Raw genomic sequence first — 27,839 nt, forward strand, 5'->3', positions numbered from 1 at the left:
TCGCTTCATGCTGTAACCACTGTGCATAAAAATTTGGAAACATGGCATACAGTGTATCATTTGCTGTCTAAGTCATGTTTCCCATATTTTCCATTGCAAGATACAAGCCGGTTTGAGTGTTTGGGGCACATTTTAGCTAAAATCATCCTACGGGGCCTAAATGCTTATGCTAAAGCCTGCCTATTTTGAATGGCGTAGTGGTCACTGCAACCTCCAAAAAAATCAGGACTTACTACCCCAATAACCTGCTAACTCACCCCTGAAATACTTACTTATTCACACTATTTTGTTCATTTGACTTGTTTCTAATTTGAAATGCCCATTTTTGTGGGGCCAGAAAGGTGCGTCTTTAAAAGGCGATTTCTACGATACCCCACTTTTGCGCGTCGGACCGCGACTTTTTCCGGAAACGCTGAAAAACCGCAATTTTCAGGAGAAACGAGACGTACATCCTCCCCCTCTGCCGCCCACCCACCCAACTGACAGCCAGCCAGCAGACAAGCACAGAGAGTTCCGTGGGTCTGTCTGTGATGTCATAAAGGGCCTGCTGATCAATGGCCAGCTCTCTGATTGGCTGCTGTGTTTGATTGACAGATTGAATCTGGCAGCTGATTGGCTGTCTACCCTAAAGTGCATTACACACCCCTGATGGTACCACTGGCTAAGACTCCACCTCAGCTCATTGATTAATTATAAATTTAGAACAAATGATGGATGAAAGCAGGCAGGCCGGCCATTTTTTTCACGCTCATTGGACTTGTTTAATGCAATGCACCTTTGTATATTCACATGCATTCGCTTCATGCTGTAACCACTGTGCATAAAAATTTGGAAACATGGCATACAGTGTATCATTTGCTGTCTAAGTCATGTTTCCCATATTTTCCATTGCAAGATACAAGCCGGTTTGAGAGTTTGGGGCACATTTTAGCTAAAATCATCCTACGGGGCCTAACTGCTTATGCCAAAGCCTGCCTATTTTGAATGGCGTAGTGGTCACTGCAACCTCCAAAAAAATCAGGACTTACTACCCCAATAACCTGCTAACTCACCCCTGAAATACTTACTTATTCACACTATTTTGTTCATTTGACTTGTTTCTAATTTGAAATGCCCATTTTTGTGGGGCCAGAAAGGTGCGTCTTTAAAAGGCGATTTCTACGATACCCCACTTTTGCGCGTCGGACCGCGACTTTTTCCGGAAACGCCGAAAAACCGCAATTTTCAGGAGAAACGAGACGTACATCCTCCCTCTCTGCCGCCCACCCACCCAACTGACAGCCAGCCAGCAGACAAGCACAGAGAGTTCCGTGGGTCTGTCTGTGATGTCATAAAGGGCCTGCTGATCAATGGCCAGCTCTCTGATTGGCTGCTGTGTTTGATTGACAGATTAAATCTGGCAGCTGATTGGCTGTCTACCCTAAAGTGCATTACACACCCCTGATGGTACCACTGGCTAAGACTCCACCTCAGCTCATTGATTAATTATAAATTTAGAACAAATGATGGATGAAAGCAGGCAGGCCGGCCATTTTTTTCACGCTCATTGGACTTGTTTAATGCAATGCACCTTTGTATATTCACATGCATTCGCTTCATGCTGTAACCACTGTGCATAAAAATTTGGAAACATGGCATACAGTGTATCATTTGCTGTCTAAGTCATGTTTCCCATATTTTCCATTGCAAGATACAAGCCGGTTTGAGTGTTTGGGGCACATTTTAGCTAAAATCATCCTACGGGGCCTAACTGCTTATGCCAAAGCCTGCCTATTTTGAATGGCGTAGTGGTCAATGCAACCTCCAAAAAAATCAGGACTTACTACCCCAATAACCTGCTAACTCACCCCTGAAATACTTACTTATTCACACTATTTTGTTCATTTGACTTGTTTCTAATTTGAAATGCCCATTTTTGTGGGGCCAGAAAGGTGCGTCTTTAAAAGGCGATTTCTACGATACCCCACTTTTGCGCGTCGGACCGCGACTTTTTCCGGAAACGCCGAAAAACCGCAATTTTCAGGAGAAACGAGACGTACATCCTCCCCCTCTGCCGCCCACCCACCCAACTGACAGTCAGCCAGCAGACAAGCACAGAGAGTTCCGTGGGTCTGTCTGTGATGTCATAAAGGGCCTGCTGATCAATGGCCAGCTCTCTGATTGGCTGCTGTGTTTGATTGACAGATTGAATCTGGCAGCTGATTGGCTGTCTACCCTAAAGTGCATTACACACCCCTGATGGTACCACTGGCTAAGACTCCACCTCAGCTCATTGATTAATTATAAATTTAGAACAAATGATGGATGAAAGCAGGCAGGCCGGCCATTTTTTTCACGCTCATTGGACTTGTTTAATGCAATGCACCTGTGTATATTCACATGCATTCACTTCATGCTGTAACCACTGTGCATAAAAATTTGGAAACATGGCATACAGTGTATCATTTGCTGTCTAAGTCATGTTTCCCATATTTTCCATTGCAAGATACAAGCCGGTTTGAGTGTTTGGGGCACATTTTAGCTAAAATCATCCTACGGGGCCTAAATGCTTATGCTAAAGCCTGCCTATTTTGAATGGCGTAGTGGTCACTGCAACCTCCAAAAAAATCAGGACTTACTACCCCAATAACCTGCTAACTCACCCCTGAAATACTTACTTATTCACACTATTTTGTTCATTTGACTTGTTTCTAATTTGAAATGCCCATTTTTGTGGGGCCAGAAAGGTGCGTCTTTAAAAGGCGATTTCTACGATACCCCACTTTTGCGCGTCGGACCGCGACTTTTTCCGGAAACGCCGAAAAACCGCAATTTTCAGGAGAAATGAGACGTACATCCTCCCCCTCTGCCGCCCACCCACCCAACTGACAGCCAGCCAGCAGACAAGCACAGAGAGTTCCGTGGGTCTGTCTGTGATGTCATAAAGGGCCTGCTGATCAATGGCCAGCTCTCTGATTGGCTGCTGTGTTTGATTGACAGATTGAATCTGGCAGCTGATTGGCTGTCTACCCTAAAGTGCATTACACACCCCTGATGGTACCACTGGCTAAGACTCCACCTCAGCTCATTGATTAATTATAAATTTAGAACAAATGATGGATGAAAGCAGGCAGGCCGGCCATTTTTTTCACGCTCATTGGACTTGTTTAATGCAATGCACCTGTCTATATTCGCATTCATTTACTTCATGCTGTAACCACTGTGCATAAAAATTTGGAAACATGGCATACAGTGTATCATTTGCTGTCTAAGTCATGTTTCCCATATTTTCCATTGCAAGATACAAGCCGGTTTGAGTGTTTGGGGCACATTTTAGCTAAAATCATCCTACGGGGCCTAACTGCTTATGCTAAAGCCTGCCTATTTTGAATGGCGTAGTGGTCACTGCAACCTCCAAAAAAATCAGGACTTACTACCCCAATAACCTGCTAACTCACCCCTGAAATACTTACTTATTCACACTATTTTGTTCATTTGACTTGTTTCTAATTTGAAATGCCCATTTTTGTGGGGCCAGAAAGGTGCGTCTTTAAAAGGCGATTTCTACGATACCCCACTTTTGCGCGTCGGACCGCGACTTTTTCCGGAAACGCCGAAAAACCGCAATTTTCAGGAGAAACGAGACGTACATCCTCCCCCTCTGCCGCCCACCCACCCAACTGACAGCCAGCCAGCAGACAAGCACAGAGAGTTCCGTGGGTCTGTCTGTGATTTCATAAAGGGCCTGCTGATCAATGGCCAGCTCTCTGATTGGCTGCTGTGTTTGATTGACAGATTGAATCTGGCAGCTGATTGGCTGTCTACCCTAAAGTGCATTACACACCCCTGATGGTACCACTGGCTAAGACTCCACCTCAGCTCATTGATTAATTATAAATTTAGAACAAATGATGGATGAAAGCAGGCAGGCCGGCCATTTTTTTCACGCTCATTGGACTTGTTTAATGCAATGCACCTGTGTATATTCACATGCATTCACTTCATGCTGTAACCACTGTGCATAAAAATTTGGAAACATGGCATACAGTGTATCATTTGCTGTCTAAGTCATGTTTCCCATATTTTCCATTGCAAGATACAAGCCGGTTTGAGTGTTTGGGGCACATTTTAGCTAAAATCATCCTACGGGGCCTAAATGCTTATGCTAAAGCCTGCCTATTTTGAATGGCGTAGTGGTCACTGCAACCTCCAAAAAAATCAGGACTTACTACCCCAATAACCTGCTAACTCACCCCTGAAATACTTACTTATTCACACTATTTTGTTCATTTGACTTGTTTCTAATTTGAAATGCCCATTTTTGTGGGGCCAGAAAGGTGCGTCTTTAAAAGGCGATTTCTACGATACCCCACTTTTGCGCGTCGGACCGCGACTTTTTCCGGAAACGCTGAAAAACCGCAATTTTCAGGAGAAACGAGACGTACATCCTCCCCCTCTGCCGCCCACCCACCCAACTGACAGCCAGCCAGCAGACAAGCACAGAGAGTTCCGTGGGTCTGTCTGTGATGTCATAAAGGGCCTGCTGATCAATGGCCAGCTCTCTGATTGGCTGCTGTGTTTGATTGACAGATTGAATCTGGCAGCTGATTGGCTGTCTACCCTAAAGTGCATTACACACCCCTGATGGTACCACTGGCTAAGACTCCACCTCAGCTCATTGATTAATTATAAATTTAGAACAAATGATGGATGAAAGCAGGCAGGCCGGCCATTTTTTTCACGCTCATTGGACTTGTTTAATGCAATGCACCTTTGTATATTCACATGCATTCGCTTCATGCTGTAACCACTGTGCATAAAAATTTGGAAACATGGCATACAGTGTATCATTTGCTGTCTAAGTCATGTTTCCCATATTTTCCATTGCAAGATACAAGCCGGTTTGAGTGTTTGGGGCACATTTTAGCTAAAATCATCCTACGGGGCCTAAATGCTTATGCTAAAGCCTGCCTATTTTGAATGGCGTAGTGGTCACTGCAACCTCCAAAAAAATCAGGACTTACTACCCCAATAACCTGCTAACTCACCCCTGAAATACTTACTTATTCACACTATTTTGTTCATTTGACTTGTTTCTAATTTGAAATGCCCATTTTTGTGGGGCCAGAAAGGTGCGTCTTTAAAAGGCGATTTCTACGATACCCCACTTTTGCGCGTCGGACCGCGACTTTTTCCGGAAACGCTGAAAAACCGCAATTTTCAGGAGAAACGAGACGTACATCCTCCCCCTCTGCCGCCCACCCACCCAACTGACAGCCAGCCAGCAGACAAGCACAGAGAGTTCCGTGGGTCTGTCTGTGATGTCATAAAGGGCCTGCTGATCAATGGCCAGCTCTCTGATTGGCTGCTGTGTTTGATTGACAGATTGAATCTGGCAGCTGATTGGCTGTCTACCCTAAAGTGCATTACACACCCCTGATGGTACCACTGGCTAAGACTCCACCTCAGCTCATTGATTAATTATAAATTTAGAACAAATGATGGATGAAAGCAGGCAGGCCGGCCATTTTTTTCACGCTCATTGGACTTGTTTAATGCAATGCACCTTTGTATATTCACATGCATTCGCTTCATGCTGTAACCACTGTGCATAAAAATTTGGAAACATGGCATACAGTGTATCATTTGCTGTCTAAGTCATGTTTCCCATATTTTCCATTGCAAGATACAAGCCGGTTTGAGTGTTTGGGGCACATTTTAGCTAAAATCATCCTACGGGGCCTAACTGCTTATGCCAAAGCCTGCCTATTTTGAATGGCGTAGTGGTCACTGCAACCTCCAAAAAAATCAGGACTTACTACCCCAATAACCTGCTAACTCACCCCTGAAATACTTACTTATTCACACTATTTTGTTCATTTGACTTGTTTCTAATTTGAAATGCCCATTTTTGTGGGGCCAGAAAGGTGCGTCTTTAAAAGTCGATTTCTACGATACCCCACTTTTGCGCGTCGGACCGCGACTTTTTCCGGAAACGCCGAAAAACCGCAATTTTCAGGAGAAACGAGACGTACATCCTCCCTCTCTGCCGCCCACCCACCCAACTGACAGCCAGCCAGCAGACAAGCACAGAGAGTTCCGTGGGTCTGTCTGTGATGTCATAAAGGGCCTGCTGATCAATGGCCAGCTCTCTGATTGGCTGCTGTGTTTGATTGACAGATTGAATCTGGCAGCTGATTGGCTGTCTACCCTAAAGTGCATTACACACCCCTGATGGTACCACTGGCTAAGACTCCACCTCAGCTCATTGATTAATTATAAATTTAGAACAAATGATGGATGAAAGCAGGCAGGCCGGCCATTTTTTTCACGCTCATTGGACTTGTTTAATGCAATGCACCTTTGTATATTCACATGCATTCGCTTCATGCTGTAACCACTGTGCATAAAAATTTGGAAACATGGCATACAGTGTATCATTTGCTGTCTAAGTCATGTTTCCCATATTTTCCATTGCAAGATACAAGCCGGTTTGAGTGTTTGGGGCACATTTTAGCTAAAATCATCCTACGGGGCCTAAATGCTTATGCTAAAGCCTGCCTATTTTGAATGGCGTAGTGGTCACTGCAACCTCCAAAAAAATCAGGACTTACTACCCCAATAACCTGCTAACTCACCCCTGAAATACTTACTTATTCACACTATTTTGTTCATTTGACTTGTTTCTAATTTGAAATGCCCATTTTTGTGGGGCCAGAAAGGTGCGTCTTTAAAAGGCGATTTCTACGATACCCCACTTTTGCGCGTCGGACCGCGACTTTTTCCGGAAACGCTGAAAAACCGCAATTTTCAGGAGAAACGAGACGTACATCCTCCCCCTCTGCCGCCCACCCACCCAACTGACAGCCAGCCAGCAGACAAGCACAGAGAGTTCCGTGGGTCTGTCTGTGATGTCATAAAGGGCCTGCTGATCAATGGCCAGCTCTCTGATTGGCTGCTGTGTTTGATTGACAGATTGAATCTGGCAGCTGATTGGCTGTCTACCCTAAAGTGCATTACACACCCCTGATGGTACCACTGGCTAAGACTCCACCTCAGCTCATTGATTAATTATAAATTTAGAACAAATGATGGATGAAAGCAGGCAGGCCGGCCATTTTTTTCACGCTCATTGGACTTGTTTAATGCAATGCACCTTTGTATATTCACATGCATTCGCTTCATGCTGTAACCACTGTGCATAAAAATTTGGAAACATGGCATACAGTGTATCATTTGCTGTCTAAGTCATGTTTCCCATATTTTCCATTGCAAGATACAAGCCGGTTTGAGTGTTTGGGGCACATTTTAGCTAAAATCATCCTACGGGGCCTAACTGCTTATGCCAAAGCCTGCCTATTTTGAATGGCGTAGTGGTCACTGCAACCTCCAAAAAAATCAGGACTTACTACCCCAATAACCTGCTAACTCACCCCTGAAATACTTACTTATTCACACTATTTTGTTCATTTGACTTGTTTCTAATTTGAAATGCCCATTTTTGTGGGGCCAGAAAGGTGCGTCTTTAAAAGGCGATTTCTACGATACCCCACTTTTGCGCGTCGGACCGCGACTTTTTCCGGAAACGCCGAAAAACCGCAATTTTCAGGAGAAACGAGACGTACATCCTCCCTCTCTGCCGCCCACCCACCCAACTGACAGCCAGCCAGCAGACAAGCACAGAGAGTTCCGTGGGTCTGTCTGTGATGTCATAAAGGGCCTGCTGATCAATGGCCAGCTCTCTGATTGGCTGCTGTGTTTGATTGACAGATTAAATCTGGCAGCTGATTGGCTGTCTACCCTAAAGTGCATTACACACCCCTGATGGTACCACTGGCTAAGACTCCACCTCAGCTCATTGATTAATTATAAATTTAGAACAAATGATGGATGAAAGCAGGCAGGCCGGCCATTTTTTTCACGCTCATTGGACTTGTTTAATGCAATGCACCTGTGTATATTCACATGCATTCACTTCATGCTGTAACCACTGTGCATAAAAATTTGGAAACATGGCATACAGTGTATCATTTGCTGTCTAAGTCATGTTTCCCATATTTTCCATTGCAAGATACAAGCCGGTTTGAGTGTTTGGGGCACATTTTAGCTAAAATCATCCTACGGGGCCTAAATGCTTATGCTAAAGCCTGCCTATTTTGAATGGCGTAGTGGTCACTGCAACCTCCAAAAAAATCAGGACTTACTACCCCAATAACCTGCTAACTCACCCCTGAAATACTTACTTATTCACACTATTTTGTTCATTTGACTTGTTTCTAATTTGAAATGCCCATTTTTGTGGGGCCAGAAAGGTGCGTCTTTAAAAGGCGATTTCTACGATACCCCACTTTTGCGCGTCGGACCGCGACTTTTTCCGGAAACGCTGAAAAACCGCAATTTTCAGGAGAAACGAGACGTACATCCTCCCCCTCTGCCGCCCACCCACCCAACTGACAGCCAGCCAGCAGACAAGCACAGAGAGTTCCGTGGGTCTGTCTGTGATGTCATAAAGAGCCTGCTGATCAATGGCCAGCTCTCTGATTGGCTGCTGTGTTTGATTGACAGATTGAATCTGGCAGCTGATTGGCTGTGTACCCTAAAGTGCATTACACACCCCTGATGGTACCACTGGCTAAGACTCCACCTCAGCTCATTGATTAATTATAAATTTAGAACAAATGATGGATGAAAGCAGGCAGGCCGGCCATTTTTTTCACGCTCATTGGACTTGTTTAATGCAATGCACCTGTGTATATTCACATGCATTCACTTCATGCTGTAACCACTGTGCATAAAAATTTGTAAACATGGCATACAGTGTATCATTTGCTGTCTAAGTCATGTTTCCCATATTTTCCATTGCAAGATACAAGCCGGTTTGAGTGTTTGGGGCACATTTTAGCTAAAATCATCCTACGGGGCCTAAATGCTTATGCTAAAGCCTGCCTATTTTGAATGGCGTAGTGGTCACTGCAACCTCCAAAAAAATCAGGACTTACTACCCCAATAAACTGCTAACTCACCCCTGAAATACTTACTTATTCACACTATTTTGTTCATTTGACTTGTTTCTAATTTGAAATGCCCATTTTTGTGGGGCCAGAAAGGTGCGTCTTTAAAAGGCGATTTCTACGATACCCCACTTTTGCGCGTCGGACCGCGACTTTTTCCGGAAACGCTGAAAAACCGCAATTTTCAGGAGAAACGAGACGTACATCCTCCCCCTCTGCTGCCCACCCACCCAACTGACAGCCAGCCAGCAGACAAGCACAGAGAGTTCCGTGGGTCTGTCTGTGATGTCATAAAGGGCCTGCTGATCAATGGCCAGCTCTCTGATTGGCTGCTGTGTTTGATTGACAGATTGAATCTGGCAGCTGATTGGCTGTCTACCCTAAAGTGCATTACACACCCCTGATGGTACCACTGGCTAAGACTCCACCTCAGCTCATTGATTAATTATAAATTTAGAACAAATGATGGATGAAAGCAGGCAGGCCGGCCATTTTTTTCACGCTCATTGGACTTGTTTAATGCAATGCACCTTTGTATATTCACATGCATTCGCTTCATGCTGTAACCACTGTGCATAAAAATTTGGAAACATGGCATACAGTGTATCATTTGCTGTCTAAGTCATGTTTCCCATATTTTCCATTGCAAGATACAAGCCGGTTTGAGTGTTTGGGGCACATTTTAGCTAAAATCATCCTACGGGGCCTAACTGCTTATGCCAAAGCCTGCCTATTTTGAATGGCGTAGTGGTCAATGCAACCTCCAAAAAAATCAGGACTTACTACCCCAATAACCTGCTAACTCACCCCTGAAATACTTACTTATTCACACTATTTTGTTCATTTGACTTGTTTCTAATTTGAAATGCCCATTTTTGTGGGGCCAGAAAGGTGCGTCTTTAAAAGGCGATTTCTACGATACCCCACTTTTGCGCGTCGGACCGCGACTTTTTCCGGAAACGCTGAAAAACCGCAATTTTCAGGAGAAACGAGACGTACATCCTCCCCCTCTGCCGCCCACCCACCCAACTGACAGCCAGCCAGCAGACAAGCACAGAGAGTTCCGTGGGTCTGTCTGTGATGTCATAAAGGGCCTGCTGATCAATGGCCAGCTCTCTGATTGGCTGCTGTGTTTGATTGACAGATTGAATCTGGCAGCTGATTGGCTGTCTACCCTAAAGTGCATTACACACCCCTGATGGTACCACTGGCTAAGACTCCACCTCAGCTCATTGATTAATTATAAATTTAGAACAAATGATGGATGAAAGCAGGCAGGCCGGCCATTTTTTTCACGCTCATTGGACTTGTTTAATGCAATGCACCTTTGTATATTCACATGCATTCGCTTCATGCTGTAACCACTGTGCATAAAAATTTGGAAACATGGCATACAGTGTATCATTTGCTGTCTAAGTCATGTTTCCCATATTTTCCATTGCAAGATACAAGCCGGTTTGAGTGTTTGGGGCACATTTTAGCTAAAATCATCCTACGGGGCCTAACTGCTTATGCTAAAGCCTGCCTATTTTGAATGGCGTAGTGGTCACTGCAACCTCCAAAAAAATCAGGACTTACTACCCCAATAACCTGCTAACTCACCCCTGAAATACTTACTTATTCACACTATTTTGTTCATTTGACTTGTTTCTAATTTGAAATGCCCATTTTTGTGGGGCCAGAAAGGTGCGTCTTTAAAAGGCGATTTCTACGATACCCCACTTTTGCGCGTCGGACCGCGACTTTTTCCGGAAACGCTGAAAAACCGCAATTTTCAGGAGAAACGAGACGTACATCCTCCCCCTCTGCCGCCCACCCACCCAACTGACAGCCAGCCAGCAGACAAGCACAGAGAGTTCCGTGGGTCTGTCTGTGATGTCATAAAGGGCCTGCTGATCAATGGCCAGCTCTCTGATTGGCTGCTGTGTTTGATTGACAGATTGAATCTGGCAGCTGATTGGCTGTCTACCCTAAAGTGCATTACACACCCCTGATGGTACCACTGGCTAAGACTCCACCTCAGCTCATTGATTAATTATAAATTTAGAACAAATGATGGATGAAAGCAGGCAGGCCGGCCATTTTTTTCACGCTCATTGGACTTGTTTAATGCAATGCACCTTTGTATATTCACATGCATTCGCTTCATGCTGTAACCACTGTGCATAAAAATTTGGAAACATGGCATACAGTGTATCATTTGCTGTCTAAGTCATGTTTCCCATATTTTCCATTGCAAGATACAAGCCGGTTTGAGTGTTTGGGGCACATTTTAGCTAAAATCATCCTACGGGGCCTAACTGCTTATGCCAAAGCCTGCCTATTTTGAATGGCGTAGTGGTCAATGCAACCTCCAAAAAAATCAGGACTTACTACCCCAATAACCTGCTAACTCACCCCTGAAATACTTACTTATTCACACTATTTTGTTCATTTGACTTGTTTCTAATTTGAAATGCCCATTTTTGTGGGGCCAGAAAGGTGCGTCTTTAAAAGGCGATTTCTACGATACCCCACTTTTGCGCGTCGGACCGCGACTTTTTCCAGAAACGCCGAAAAACCGCAATTTTCAGGAGAAACGAGACGTACATCCTCCCCCTCTGCCGCCCACCCACCCAACTGACAGCCAGCCAGCAGACAAGCACAGAGAGTTCCGTGGGTCTGTCTGTGATGTCATAAAGGGCCTGCTGATCAATGGCCAGCTCTCTGATTGGCTGCTGTGTTTGATTGACAGATTGAATCTGGCAGCTGATTGGCTGTCTACCCTAAAGTGCATTACACACCCCTGATGGTACCACTGGCTAAGACTCCACCTCAGCTCATTGATTAATTATAAATTTAGAACAAATGATGGATGAAAGCAGGCAGGCCGGCCATTTTTTTCACGCTCATTGGACTTGTTTAATGCAATGCACCTTTGTATATTCACATGCATTCGCTTCATGCTGTAACCACTGTGCATAAAAATTTGGAAACATGGCATACAGTGTATCATTTGCTGTCTAAGTCATGTTTCCCATATTTTCCATTGCAAGATACAAGCCGGTTTGAGTGTTTGGGGCACATTTTAGCTAAAATCATCCTACGGGGCCTAACTGCTTATGCTAAAGCCTGCCTATTTTGAATGGCGTAGTGGTCACTGCAACCTCCAAAAAAATCAGGACTTACTACCCCAATAACCTGCTAACTCACCCCTGAAATACTTACTTATTCACACTATTTTGTTCATTTGACTTGTTTCTAATTTGAAATGCCCATTTTTGTGGGGCCAGAAAGGTGCGTCTTTAAAAGGCGATTTCTACGATACCCCACTTTTGCGCGTCGGACCGCGACTTTTTCCGGAAACGCCGAAAAACCGCAATTTTCAGGAGAAACGAGACGTACATCCACCCCCTCTGCCGCCCACCCACCCAACTGACAGCCAGCCAGCAGACAAGCACAGAGAGTTCCGTGGGTCTGTCTGTGATTTCATAAAGGGCCTGCTGATCAATGGCCAGCTCTCTGATTGGCTGCTGTGTTTGATTGACAGATTGAATCTGGCAGCTGATTGGCTGTCTACCCTAAAGTGCATTACACACCCCTGATGGTACCACTGGCTAAGACTCCACCTCAGCTCATTGATTAATTATAAATTTAGAACAAATGATGGATGAAAGCAGGCAGGCCGGCCATTTTTTTCACGCTCATTGGACTTGTTTAATGCAATGCACCTGTGTATATTCACATGCATTCACTTCATGCTGTAACCACTGTGCATAAAAATTTGGAAACATGGCATACAGTGTATCATTTGCTGTCTAAGTCATGTTTCCCATATTTTCCATTGCAAGATACAAGCCGGTTTGAGTGTTTGGGGCACATTTTAGCTAAAATCATCCTACGGGGCCTAAATGCTTATGCTAAAGCCTGCCTATTTTGAATGGCGTAGTGGTCACTGCAACCTCCAAAAAAATCAGGACTTACTACCCCAATAACCTGCTAACTCACCCCTGAAATACTTACTTATTCACACTATTTTGTTCATTTGACTTGTTTCTAATTTGAAATGCCCATTTTTGTGGGGCCAGAAAGGTGCGTCTTTAAAAGGCGATTTCTACGATACCCCACTTTTGCGCGTCGGACCGCGACTTTTTCCGGAAACGCTGAAAAACCGCAATTTTCAGGAGAAACGAGACGTACATCCTCCCCCTCTGCCGCCCACCCACCCAACTGACAGCCAGCCAGCAGACAAGCACAGAGAGTTCCGTGGGTCTGTCTGTGATGTCATAAAGGGCCTGCTGATCAATGGCCAGCTCTCTGATTGGCTGCTGTGTTTGATTGACAGATTGAATCTGGCAGCTGATTGGCTGTCTACCCTAAAGTGCATTACACACCCCTGATGGTACCACTGGCTAAGACTCCACCTCAGCTCATTGATTAATTATAAATTTAGAACAAATGATGGATGAAAGCAGGCAGGCCGGCCATTTTTTTCACGCTCATTGGACTTGTTTAATGCAATGCACCTGTGTATATTCACATGCATTCACTTCATGCTGTAACCACTGTGCATAAAAATTTGGAAACATGGCATACAGTGTATCATTTGCTGTCTAAGTCATGTTTCCCATATTTTCCATTGCAAGATACAAGCCGGTTTGAGTGTTTGGGGCACATTTTAGCTAAAATCATCCTACGGGGCCTAAATGCTTATGCTAAAGCCTGCCTATTTTGAATGGCATAGTGGTCACTGCAACCTCCAAAAAAATCAGGACTTACTACCCCAATAACCTGCTAACTCACCCCTGAAATACTTACTTATTCACACTATTTTGTTCATTTGACTTGTTTCTAATTTGAAATGCCCATTTTTGTGGGGCCAGAAAGGTGCGTCTTTAAAAGGCGATTTCTACGATACCCCACTTTTGCGCGTCGGACCGCGACTTTTTCCGGAAACGCTGAAAAACCGCAATTTTCAGGAGAAACGAGACGTACATCCTCCCCCTCTGCCGCCCACCCACCCAACTGACAGCCAGCCAGCAGACAAGCACAGTGAGTTCCGTGGGTCTGTCTGTGATGTCATAAAGGGCCTGCTGATCAATGGCCAGCTCTCTGATTGGCTGCTGTGTTTGATTGACAGATTGAATCTGGCAGCTGATTGGCTGTCTACCCTAAAGTGCATTACACACCCCTGATGGTACCACTGGCTAAGACTCCACCTCAGCTCATTGATTAATTATAAATTTAGAACAAATTATGGATGAAAGCAGGCAGGCCGGCCATTTTTTTCACGCTCATTGGACTTGTTTAATGCAATGCACCTTTGTATATTCACATGCATTCGCTTCATGCTGTAACCACTGTGCATAAAAATTTGGAAACATGGCATACAGTGTATCATTTGCTGTCTAAGTCATGTTTCCCATATTTTCCATTGCAAGATACAAGCCGGTTTGAGTGTTTGGGGCACATTTTAGCTAAAATCATCCTACGGGGCCTAACTGCTTATGCCAAAGCCTGCCTATTTTGAATGGCGTAGTGGTCAATGCAACCTCCAAAAAAATCAGGACTTACTACCCCAATAACCTGCTAACTCACCCCTGAAATACTTACTTATTCACACTATTTTGTTCATTTGACTTGTTTCTAATTTGAAATGCCCATTTTTGTGGGGCCAGAAAGGTGCGTCTTTAAAAGGCGATTTCTACGATACCCCACTTTTGCGCGTCGGACCGCGACTTTTTCCGGAAACGCCGAAAAACCGCAATTTTCAGGAGAAACGAGACGTACATCCTCCCCCTCTGCCGCCCACCCACCCAACTGACAGTCAGCCAGCAGACAAGCACAGAGAGTTCCGTGGGTCTGTCTGTGATGTCATAAAGGGCCTGCTGATCAATGGCCAGCTCTCTGATTGGCTGCTGTGTTTGATTGACAGATTGAATCTGGCAGCTGATTGGCTGTCTACCCTAAAGTGCATTACACACCCCTGATGGTACCACTGGCTAAGACTCCACCTCAGCTCATTGATTAATTATAAATTTAGAACAAATGATGGATGAAAGCAGGCAGGCCGGCCATTTTTTTCACGCTCATTGGACTTGTTTAATGCAATGCACCTGTCTATATTCGCATTCATTTACTTCATGCTGTAACCACTGTGCATAAAAATTTGGAAACATGGCATACAGTGTATCATTTGCTGTCTAAGTCATGTTTCCCATATTTTCCATTGCAAGATACAAGCCGGTTTGAGTGTTTGGGGCACATTTTAGCTAAAATCATCCTACGGGGCCTAACTGCTTATGCTAAAGCCTGCCTATTTTGAATGGCGTAGTGGTCACTGCAACCTCCAAAAAAATCAGGACTTACTACCCCAATAACCTGCTAACTCACCCCTGAAATACTTACTTATTCACACTATTTTGTTCATTTGACTTGTTTCTAATTTGAAATGCCCATTTTTGTGGGGCCAGAAAGGTGCGTCTTTAAAAGGCGATTTCTACGATACCCCACTTTTGCGCGTCGGACCGCGACTTTTTCCGGAAACGCCGAAAAACCGCAATTTTCAGGAGAAACGAGACGTACATCCTCCCCCTCTGCCGCCCACCCACCCAACTGACAGCCAGCCAGCAGACAAGCACAGAGAGTTCCGTGGGTCTGTCTGTGATTTCATAAAGGGCCTGCTGATCAATGGCCAGCTCTCTGATTGGCTGCTGTGTTTGATTGACAGATTGAATCTGGCAGCTGATTGGCTGTCTACCCTAAAGTGCATTACACACCCCTGATGGTACCACTGGCTAAGACTCCACCTCAGCTCATTGATTAATTATAAATTTAGAACAAATGATGGATGAAAGCAGGCAGGCCGGCCATTTTTTTCACGCTCATTGGACTTGTTTAATGCAATGCACCTGTGTATATTCACATGCATTCACTTCATGCTGTAACCACTGTGCATAAAAATTTGGAAACATGGCATACAGTGTATCATTTGCTGTCTAAGTCATGTTTCCCATATTTTCCATTGCAAGATACAAGCCGGTTTGAGTGTTTGGGGCACATTTTAGCTAAAATCATCCTACGGGGCCTAAATGCTTATGCTAAAGCCTGCCTATTTTGAATGGCGTAGTGGTCACTGCAACCTCCAAAAAAATCAGGACTTACTACCCCAATAACCTGCTAACTCACCCCTGAAATACTTACTTATTCACACTATTTTGTTCATTTGACTTGTTTCTAATTTGAAATGCCCATTTTTGTGGGGCCAGAAAGGTGCGTCTTTAAAAGGCGATTTCTACGATACCCCACTTTTGCGCGTCGGACCGCGACTTTTTCCGGAAACGCCGAAAAACCGCAATTTTCAGGAGAAACGAGACGTACATCCTCCCCCTCTGCCGCCCACCCACCCAACTGACAGCCAGCCAGCAGACAAGCACAGAGAGTTCCGTGGGTCTGTCTGTGATTTCATAAAGGGCCTGCTGATCAATGGCCAGCTCTCTGATTGGCTGCTGTGTTTGATTGACAGATTGAATCTGGCAGCTGATTGGCTGTCTACCCTAAAGTGCATTACACACCCCTGATGGTACCACTGGCTAAGACTCCACCTCAGCTCATTGATTAATTATAAATTTAGAACAAATGATGGATGAAAGCAGGCAGGCCGGCCATTTTTTTCACGCTCATTGGACTTGTTTAATGCAATGCACCTGTGTATATTCACATGCATTCACTTCATGCTGTAACCACTGTGCATAAAAATTTGGAAACATGGCATACAGTGTATCATTTGCTGTCTAAGTCATGTTTCCCATATTTTCCATTGCAAGATACAAGCCGGTTTGAGTGTTTGGGGCACATTTTAGCTAAAATCATCCTACGGGGCCTAAATGCTTATGCTAAAGCCTGCCTATTTTGAATGGCGTAGTGGTCACTGCAACCTCCAAAAAAATCAGGACTTACTACCCCAATAACCTGCTAACTCACCCCTGAAATACTTACTTATTCACACTATTTTGTTCATTTGACTTGTTTCTAATTTGAAATGCCCATTTTTGTGGGGCCAGAAAGGTGCGTCTTTAAAAGGCGATTTCTACGATACCCCACTTTTGCGCGTCGGACCGCGACTTTTTCCGGAAACGCTGAAAAACCGCAATTTTCAGGAGAAACGAGACGTACATCCTCCCCCTCTGCCGCCCACCCACCCAACTGACAGCCAGCCAGCAGACAAGCACAGAGAGTTCCGTGGGTCTGTCTGTGATGTCATAAAGGGCCTGCTGATCAATGGCCAGCTCTCTGATTGGCTGCTGTGTTTGATTGACAGATTGAATCTGGCAGCTGATTGGCTGTCTACCCTAAAGTGCATTACACACCCCTGATGGTACCACTGGCTAAGACTCCACCTCAGCTCATTGATTAATTATAAATTTAGAACAAATGATGGATGAAAGCAGGCAGGCCGGCCATTTTTTTCACGCTCATTGGACTTGTTTAATGCAATGCACCTGTGTATATTCACATGCATTCACTTCATGCTGTAACCACTGTGCATAAAAATTTGGAAACATGGCATACAGTGTATCATTTGCTGTCTAAGTCATGTTTCCCATATTTTCCATTGCAAGATACAAGCCGGTTTGAGTGTTTGGGGCACATTTTAGCTAAAATCATCCTACGGGGCCTAAATGCTTATGCTAAAGCCTGCCTATTTTGAATGGCATAGTGGTCACTGCAACCTCCAAAAAAATCAGGACTTACTACCCCAATAACCTGCTAACTCACCCCTGAAATACTTACTTATTCACACTATTTTGTTCATTTGACTTGTTTCTAATTTGAAATGCCCATTTTTGTGGGGCCAGAAAGGTGCGTCTTTAAAAGGCGATTTCTACGATACCCCACTTTTGCGCGTCGGACCGCGACTTTTTCCGGAAACGCTGAAAAACCGCAATTTTCAGGAGAAACGAGACGTACATCCTCCCCCTCTGCCGCCCACCCACCCAACTGACAGCCAGCCAGCAGACAAGCACAGAGAGTTCCGTGGGTCTGTCTGTGATGTCATAAAGGGCCTGCTGATCAATGGCCAGCTCTCTGATTGGCTGCTGTGTTTGATTGACAGATTGAATCTGGCAGCTGATTGGCTGTCTACCCTAAAGTGCATTACACACCCCTGATGGTACCACTGGCTAAGACTCCACCTCAGCTCATTGATTAATTATAAATTTAGAACAAATGATGGATGAAAGCAGGCAGGCCGGCCATTTTTTTCACGCTCATTGGACTTGTTTAATGCAATGCACCTTTGTATATTCACATGCATTCGCTTCATGCTGTAACCACTGTGCATAAAAATTTGGAAACATGGCATACAGTGTATCATTTGCTGTCTAAGTCATGTTTCCCATATTTTCCATTGCAAGATACAAGCCGGTTTGAGTGTTTGGGGCACATTTTAGCTAAAATCATCCTACGGGGCCTAACTGCTTATGCCAAAGCCTGCCTATTTTGAATGGCGTAGTGGTCAATGCAACCTCCAAAAAAATCAGGACTTACTACCCCAATAACCTGCTAACTCACCCCTGAAATACTTACTTATTCACACTATTTTGTTCATTTGACTTGTTTCTAATTTGAAATGCCCATTTTTGTGGGGCCAGAAAGGTGCGTCTTTAAAAGGCGATTTCTACGATACCCCACTTTTGCGCGTCGGACCGCGACTTTTTCCGGAAACGCCGAAAAACCGCAATTTTCAGGAGAAACGAGACGTACATCCTCCCCCTCTGCCGCCCACCCACCCAACTGACAGTCAGCCAGCAGACAAGCACAGAGAGTTCCGTGGGTCTGTCTGTGATGTCATAAAGGGCCTGCTGATCAATGGCCAGCTCTCTGATTGGCTGCTGTGTTTGATTGACAGATTGAATCTGGCAGCTGATTGGCTGTCTACCCTAAAGTGCATTACACACCCCTGATGGTACCACTGGCTAAGACTCCACCTCAGCTCATTGATTAATTATAAATTTAGAACAAATGATGGATGAAAGCAGGCAGGCCGGCCATTTTTTTCACGCTCATTGGACTTGTTTAATGCAATGCACCTGTGTATATTCACATGCATTCACTTCATGCTGTAACCACTGTGCATAAAAATTTGGAAACATGGCATACAGTGTATCATTTGCTGTCTAAGTCATGTTTCCCATATTTTCCATTGCAAGATACAAGCCGGTTTGAGTGTTTGGGGCACATTTTAGCTAAAATCATCCTACGGGGCCTAAATGCTTATGCTAAAGCCTGCCTATTTTGAATGGCGTAGTGGTCACTGCAACCTCCAAAAAAATCAGGACTTACTACCCCAATAACCTGCTAACTCACCCCTGAAATACTTACTTATTCACACTATTTTGTTCATTTGACTTGTTTCTAATTTGAAATGCCCATTTTTGTGGGGCCAGAAAGGTGCGTCTTTAAAAGGCGATTTCTACGATACCCCACTTTTGCGCGTCGGACCGCGACTTTTTCCGGAAACGCTGAAAAACCGCAATTTTCAGGAGAAACGAGACGTACATCCTCCCCCTCTGCCGCCCACCCACCCAACTGACAGCCAGCCAGCAGACAAGCACAGAGAGTTCCGTGGGTCTGTCTGTGATGTCATAAAGGGCCTGCTGATCAATGGCCAGCTCTCTGATTGGCTGCTGTGTTTGATTGACAGATTGAATCTGGCAGCTGATTGGCTGTCTACCCTAAAGTGCATTACACACCCCTGATGGTACCACTGGCTAAGACTCCACCTCAGCTCATTGATTAATTATAAATTTAGAACAAATGATGGATGAAAGCAGGCAGGCCGGCCATTTTTTTCACGCTCATTGGACTTGTTTAATGCAATGCACCTTTGTATATTCACATGCATTCGCTTCATGCTGTAACCACTGTGCATAAAAATTTGGAAACATGGCATACAGTGTATCATTTGCTGTCTAAGTCATGTTTCCCATATTTTCCATTGCAAGATACAAGCCGGTTTGAGTGTTTGGGGCACATTTTAGCTAAAATCATCCTACGGGGCCTAACTGCTTATGCCAAAGCCTGCCTATTTTGAATGGCGTAGTGGTCAATGCAACCTCCAAAAAAATCAGGACTTACTACCCCAATAACCTGCTAACTCACCCCTGAAATACTTACTTATTCACACTATTTTGTTCATTTGACTTGTTTCTAATTTGAAATGCCCATTTTTGTGGGGCCAGAAAGGTGCGTCTTTAAAAGGCGATTTCTACGATACCCCACTTTTGCGCGTCGGACCGCGACTTTTTCCAGAAACGCCGAAAAACCGCAATTTTCAGGAGAAACGAGACGTACATCCTCCCCCTCTGCCGCCCACCCACCCAACTGACAGCCAGCCAGCAGACAAGCACAGAGAGTTCCGTGGGTCTGTCTGTGATGTCATAAAGGGCCTGCTGATCAATGGCCAGCTCTCTGATTGGCTGCTGTGTTTGATTGACAGATTGAATCTGGCAGCTGATTGGCTGTCTACCCTAAAGTGCATTACACACCCCTGATGGTACCACTGGCTAAGACTCCACCTCAGCTCATTGATTAATTATAAATTTAGAACAAATGATGGATGAAAGCAGGCAGGCCGGCCATTTTTTTCACGCTCATTGGACTTGTTTAATGCAATGCACCTTTGTATATTCACATGCATTCGCTTCATGCTGTAACCACTGTGCATAAAAATTTGGAAACATGGCATACAGTGTATCATTTGCTGTCTAAGTCATGTTTCCCATATTTTCCATTGCAAGATACAAGCCGGTTTGAGTGTTTGGGGCACATTTTAGCTAAAATCATCCTACGGGGCCTAACTGCTTATGCTAAAGCCTGCCTATTTTGAATGGCGTAGTGGTCACTGCAACCTCCAAAAAAATCAGGACTTACTACCCCAATAACCTGCTAACTCACCCCTGAAATACTTACTTATTCACACTATTTTGTTCATTTGACTTGTTTCTAATTTGAAATGCCCATTTTTGTGGGGCCAGAAAGGTGCGTCTTTAAAAGGCGATTTCTACGATACCCCACTTTTGCGCGTCGGACCGCGACTTTTTCCGGAAACGCCGAAAAACCGCAATTTTCAGGAGAAACGAGACGTACATCCACCCCCTCTGCCGCCCACCCACCCAACTGACAGCCAGCCAGCAGACAAGCACAGAGAGTTCCGTGGGTCTGTCTGTGATGTCATAAAGGGCCTGCTGATCAATGGCCAGCTCTCTGATTGGCTGCTGTGTTTGATTGACAGATTGAATCTGGCAGCTGATTGGCTGTCTACCCTAAAGTGCATTACACACCCCTGATGGTACCACTGGCTAAGACTCCACCTCAGCTCATTGATTAATTATAAATTTAGAACAAATGATGGATGAAAGCAGGCAGGCCGGCCATTTTTTTCACGCTCATTGGACTTGTTTAATGCAATGCACCTTTGTATATTCACATGCATTCGCTTCATGCTGTAACCACTGTGCATAAAAATTTGGAAACATGGCATACAGTGTATCATTTGCTGTCTAAGTCATGTTTCCCATATTTTCCATTGCAAGATACAAGCCGGTTTGAGTGTTTGGGGCACATTTTAGCTAAAATCATCCTACGGGGCCTAACTGCTTATGCCAAAGCCTGCCTATTTTGAATGGCGTAGTGGTCAATGCAACCTCCAAAAAAATCAGGACTAACTACCCCAATAACCTGCTAACTCACCCCTGAAATACTTACTTATTCACACTATTTTGTTCATTTGACTTGTTTCTAATTTGAAATGCCCATTTTTGTGGGGCCAGAAAGGTGCGTCTATAAAAGGCGGTTTCTACGATACCCCACTTTTGCGCGTCGGACCGTGACTTTTTCCGGAAACGCCGAAAAACCGCAATTTTCAGGAGAAACGAGACGTACATCCTCCCCCTCTGACGCCCACCCACCCAACTGACAGCCAGCCAGCAGACAAGCACAGAGAGTTCCGTGGGTCTGTCTGTGATGTCATAAAGGGCCTGCTGATCAATGGCCAGCTCTCTGATTGGCTGCTGTGTTTGATTGACAGATTGAATCTGGCAGCTGATTGGCTGTCTACCCTAAAGTGCATTACACACCCCTGATGGTACCACTGGCTAAGACTCCACCTCAGCTCATTGATTAATTATAAATTTAGAACAAATGATGGATGAAAGCAGGCAGGCCGGCCATTTTTTTCACGCTCATTGGACTTGTTTAATGCAATGCACCTTTGTATATTCACATGCATTCGCTTCATGCTGTAACCACTGTGCATAAAAATTTGGAAACATGGCATACAGTGTATCATTTGCTGTCTTAGTCATGTTTCCCATATTTTCCATTGCAAGATACAAGCCGATTTGAGTGTTTGGGGAACATTTTAGCTAAAATCATCCTACGGGGCCTAACTGCTTATGCTAAAGCCTGCCTATTTTGAATGGCGTAGTGGTCACTGCAACCTCCAAAAAAATCAGGACTTACTACCCCAATAACCTGCTAACTCACCCCTGAAATACTTACTTATTCACACTATTTTGTTCATTTGACTTGTTTCTAATTTGAAATGCCCATTTTTGTGGGGCCAGAAAGGTGCGTCTTTAAAGGCGATTTCTACGATACCCCACTTTTGCGCGTCGGACCGCGACTTTTTCCGGAAACGCAGAAAAAAATCAATTTTTAGGAGAAACGAGACGTACATCCTCCCCCTCTGCCGCCCACCCACCCAACTGACAGCCAGCCAGCAGACAAGCACAGAGAGTTCCGTGGGTCTGTCTGTGATGTCATAAAGGGCCTGCTGATCAATAGCCAGCTCTCTGATTGGCTGCTGTGTTTGATTGACAGATTGAATCTGGCAGCTGATTGGCTGTCTACCCTAAAGTGCATTACACACCCCTGATGGTACCACTGGCTAAGACTCCACCTCAGCTCATTGATTCATTATAAATTTAGAACAAATGATGGATGAAAGCAGGCAGGCCGGCCATTTTTTTCACGCTCATTGGACTTGTTTAATGCAATGCACCTGTGTATATTCACATGCATTCACTTCATGCTGTAACCACTGTGCATAAAAATTTGGAAACATGGCATACAGTGTATCATTTGCTGTCTAAGTCATGTTTCCCATATTTTCCATTGCAAAATACAAGCCGGTTTGAGTGTTTGGGGCACATTTTAGCTAAAATCATCCTACGGGGCCTAACTGCTTATGCTAAAGCCTGCCTATTTTGAATGGCGTAGTGGTCACTGCAACCTCCAAAAAAATCAGGACTTACTACCCCAATAACCTGCTAACTCACCCCTGAAATACTTACTTATTCACACTATTTTGTTCATTTGACTTGTTTCTAATTTGAAATGCCCATTTTTGTGGGGCCAGAAAGGTGCGTCTTTAAAAGGCGATTTCTACGATACCCCACTTTTGCGCGTCGGACCGCGACTTTTTCCGGAAACGCTGAAAAACCGCAATTTTCAGGAGAAACGAGACGTACATCCTCCCCATCTGCCGCCCACCCACCCAACTGACAGCCAGCCAGCAGACAAGCACAGAGAGTTCCGTGGGTCTGTCTGTGATGTCATAAAGGGCCTGCTGATCAATGGCCAGCTCTCTGATTGGCTGCTGTGTTTGATTGACAGATTGAATCTGGCAGCTGATTGGCTGTCTACCCTAAAGTGCATTACACACCCCTGATGGTACCACTGGCTAAGACTCCACCTCAGCTCATTGATTAATTATAAATTTAGAACAAATTATGGATGAAAGCAGGCAGGCCGTCCATTTTTTTCACGCTCATTGGACTTGTTTAATGCAATGCACCTTTGTATATTCACATGCATTCGCTTCATGCTGTAACCACTGTGCATAAAAATTTGGAAACATGGCATACAGTGTATCATTTGCTGTCTAAGTCATGTTTCCCATATTTTCCATTGCAAGATACAAGCCGGTTTGAGTGTTTGGGGCACATTTTAGCTAAAATCATCCTACGGGGCCTAACTGCTTATGCCAAAGCCTGCCTATTTTGAATGGCGTAGTGGTCACTGCAACCTCCAAAAAAATCAGGACTTACTACCCCAATAACCTGCTAACTCACCCCTGAAATACTTACTTATTCACACTATTTTGTTCATTTGACTTGTTTCTAATTTGAAATGCCCATTTTTGTGGGGCCAGAAAGGTGCGTCTTTAAAAGGCGATTTCTACGATACCCCACTTTTGCGCGTCGGACCGCGACTTTTTCCGGAAACGCCGAAAAACCGCAATTTTCAGGAGAAATGAGACGTACATCCTCCCCCTCTGCCGCCCACCCACCCAACTGACAGCCAGCCAGCAGACAAGCACAGAGAGTTCCGTGGGTCTATCTGTGATGTCATAAAGGGCCTGCTGATCAATGGCCAGCTCTCTGATTGGCTGCTGTGTTTGATTGACAGATTGAATCTGGCAGCTGATTGGCTGTCTACCCTAAAGTGCATTACACACCCCTGATGGTACCACTGGCTAAGACTCCACCTCAGCTCATTGATTAATTATAAATTTAGAACAAATGATGGATGAAAGCAGGCAGGCCGGCCATTTTTTTCACGCTCATTGGACTTGTTTAATGCAATGCACCTGTCTATATTCGCATTCATTTACTTCATGCTGTAACCACTGTGCATAAAAATTTGGAAACATGGCATACAGTGTATCATTTGCTGTCTAAGTCATGTTTCCCATATTTTCCATTGCAAGATACAAGCCGGTTTGAGTGTTTGGGGCACATTTTAGCTAAAATCATCCTACGGGGCCTAACTGCTTATGCTAAAGCCTGCCTATTTTGAATGGCGTAGTGGTCACTGCAACCTCCAAAAAAATCAGGACTTACTACCCCAATAACCTGCTAACTCACCCCTGAAATACTTACTTATTCACACTATTTTGTTCATTTGACTTGTTTCTAATTTGAAATGCCCATTTTTGTGGGGCCAGAAAGGTGCGTCTTTAAAAGGCGATTTCTACGATACCCCACTTTTGCGCGTCGGACCGCGACTTTTTCCGGAAACGCCGAAAAACCGCAATTTTCAGGAGAAACGAGACGTACATCCTCCCCCTCTGCCGCCCACCCACCCAACTGACAGCCAGCCAGCAGACAAGCACAGAGAGTTCCGTGGGTCTGTCTGTGATGTCATAAAGGGCCTGCTGATCAATGGCCAGCTCTCTGATTGGCTGCTGTGTTTGATTGACAGATTGAATCTGGCAGCTGATTGGCTGTCTACCCTAAAGTGCATTACACACCCCTGATGGTACCACTGGCTAAGACTCCACCTCAGCTCATTGATTAATTATAAATTTAGAACAAATAATGGATGAAAGCAGGCAGGCCGGCCATTTTTTTCACGCTCATTGGACTTGTTTAATGCAATGCACCTGTGTATATTCACATGCATTCACTTCATGCTGTAACCACTGTGCATAAAAATTTGGAAACATGGCATACAGTGTATCATTTGCTGTCTAAGTCATGTTTCCCATATTTTCCATTGCAAGATACAAGCCGGTTTGAGTGTTTGGGGCACATTTTAGCTAAAATCATCCTACGGGGCCTAAATGCTTATGCTAAAGCCTGCCTATTTTGAATGGCGTAGTGGTCACTGCAACCTCCAAAAAAATCAGGACTTACTACCACAATAACCTGCTAACTCACCCCTGAAATACTTACTTATTCACACTATTTTGTTCATTTGACTTGTTTCTAATTTGAAATGCCCATTTTTGTGGGGCCAGAAAGGTGCGTCTTTAAAAGGCGATTTCTACGATACCCCACTTTTGCGCGTCGGACCGCGACTTTTTCCGGAAACGCTGAAAAACCGCAATTTTCAGGAGAAACGAGACGTACATCCTCCCCCTCTGCCGCCCACCCACCCAACTGACAGCCAGCCAGCAGACAAGCACAGAGAGTTCCGTGGGTCTGTCTGTGATGTCATAAAGGGCCTGCTGATCAATGGCCAGCTCTCTGATTGGCTGCTGTGTTTGATTGACAGATTGAATCTGGCAGCTGATTGGCTGTCTACCCTAAAGTGCATTACACACCCCTGATGGTACCACTGGCTAAGACTCCACCTCAGCTCATTGATTAATTATAAATTTAGAACAAATGATGGATGAAAGCAGGCAGGCCGGCCATTTTTTTCACGCTCATTGGACTTGTTTAATGCAATGCACCTGTGTATATTCACATGCATTCACTTCATGCTGTAACCACTGTGCATAAAAATTTGGAAACATGGCATACAGTGTATCATTTGCTGTCTAAGTCATGTTTCCCATATTTTCCATTGCAAGATACAAGCCGGTTTGAGTGTTTGGGGCACATTTTAGCTAAAATCATCCTACGGGGCCTAAATGCTTATGCTAAAGCCTGCCTATTTTGAATGGCATAGTGGTCACTGCAACCTCCAAAAAAATCAGGACTTACTACCCCAATAACCTGCTAACTCACCCCTGAAATACTTACTTATTCACACTATTTTGTTCATTTGACTTGTTTCTAATTTGAAATGCCCATTTTTGTGGGGCCAGAAAGGTGCGTCTTTAAAAGGCGATTTCTACGATACCCCACTTTTGCGCGTCGGACCGCGACTTTTTCCGGAAACGCTGAAAAACCGCAATTTTCAGGAGAAACGAGACGTACATCCTCCCCCTCTGCCGCCCACCCACCCAACTGACAGCCAGCCAGCAGACAAGCACAGAGAGTTCCGTGGGTCTGTCTGTGATGTCATAAAGGGCCTGCTGATCAATGGCCAGCTCTCTGATTGGCTGCTGTGTTTGATTGACAGATTGAATCTGGCAGCTGATTGGCTGTCTACCCTAAAGTGCATTACACACCCCTGATGGTACCACTGGCTAAGACTCCACCTCAGCTCATTGATTAATTATAAATTTAGAACAAATGATGGATGAAAGCAGGCAGGCCGGCCATTTTTTTCACGCTCATTGGACTTGTTTAATGCAATGCACCTTTGTATATTCACATGCATTCGCTTCATGCTGTAACCACTGTGCATAAAAATTTGGAAACATGGCATACAGTGTATCATTTGCTGTCTAAGTCATGTTTCCCATATTTTCCATTGCAAGATACAAGCCGGTTTGAGTGTTTGGGGCACATTTTAGCTAAAATCATCCTACGGGGCCTAACTGCTTATGCCAAAGCCTGCCTATTTTGAATGGCGTAGTGGTCAATGCAACCTCCAAAAAAATCAGGACTTACTACCCCAATAACCTGCTAACTCACCCCTGAAATACTTACTTATTCACACTATTTTGTTCATTTGACTTGTTTCTAATTTGAAATGCCCATTTTTGTGGGGCCAGAAAGGTGCGTCTTTAAAAGGCGATTTCTACGATACCCCACTTTTGCGCGTCGGACCGCGACTTTTTCCGGAAACGCCGAAAAACCGCAATTTTCAGGAGAAACGAGACGTACATCCTCCCCCTCTGCCGCCCACCCACCCAACTGACAGTCAGCCAGCAGACAAGCACAGAGAGTTCCGTGGGTCTGTCTGTGATGTCATAAAGGGCCTGCTGATCAATGGCCAGCTCTCTGATTGGCTGCTGTGTTTGATTGACAGATTGAATCTGGCAGCTGATTGGCTGTCTACCCTAAAGTGCATTACACACCCCTGATGGTACCACTGGCTAAGACTCCACCTCAGCTCATTGATTAATTATAAATTTAGAACAAATGATGGATGAAAGCAGGCAGGCCGGCCATTTTTTTCACGCTCATTGGACTTGTTTAATGCAATGCACCTGTGTATATTCACATGCATTCACTTCATGCTGTA

This window comes from Crinia signifera, chromosome 2 (assembly GCF_055691185.1).
Source record: "Crinia signifera chromosome 2, ASM5569118v1, whole genome shotgun sequence".
NCBI lineage: Eukaryota > Metazoa > Chordata > Amphibia > Anura > Myobatrachidae > Crinia > Crinia signifera.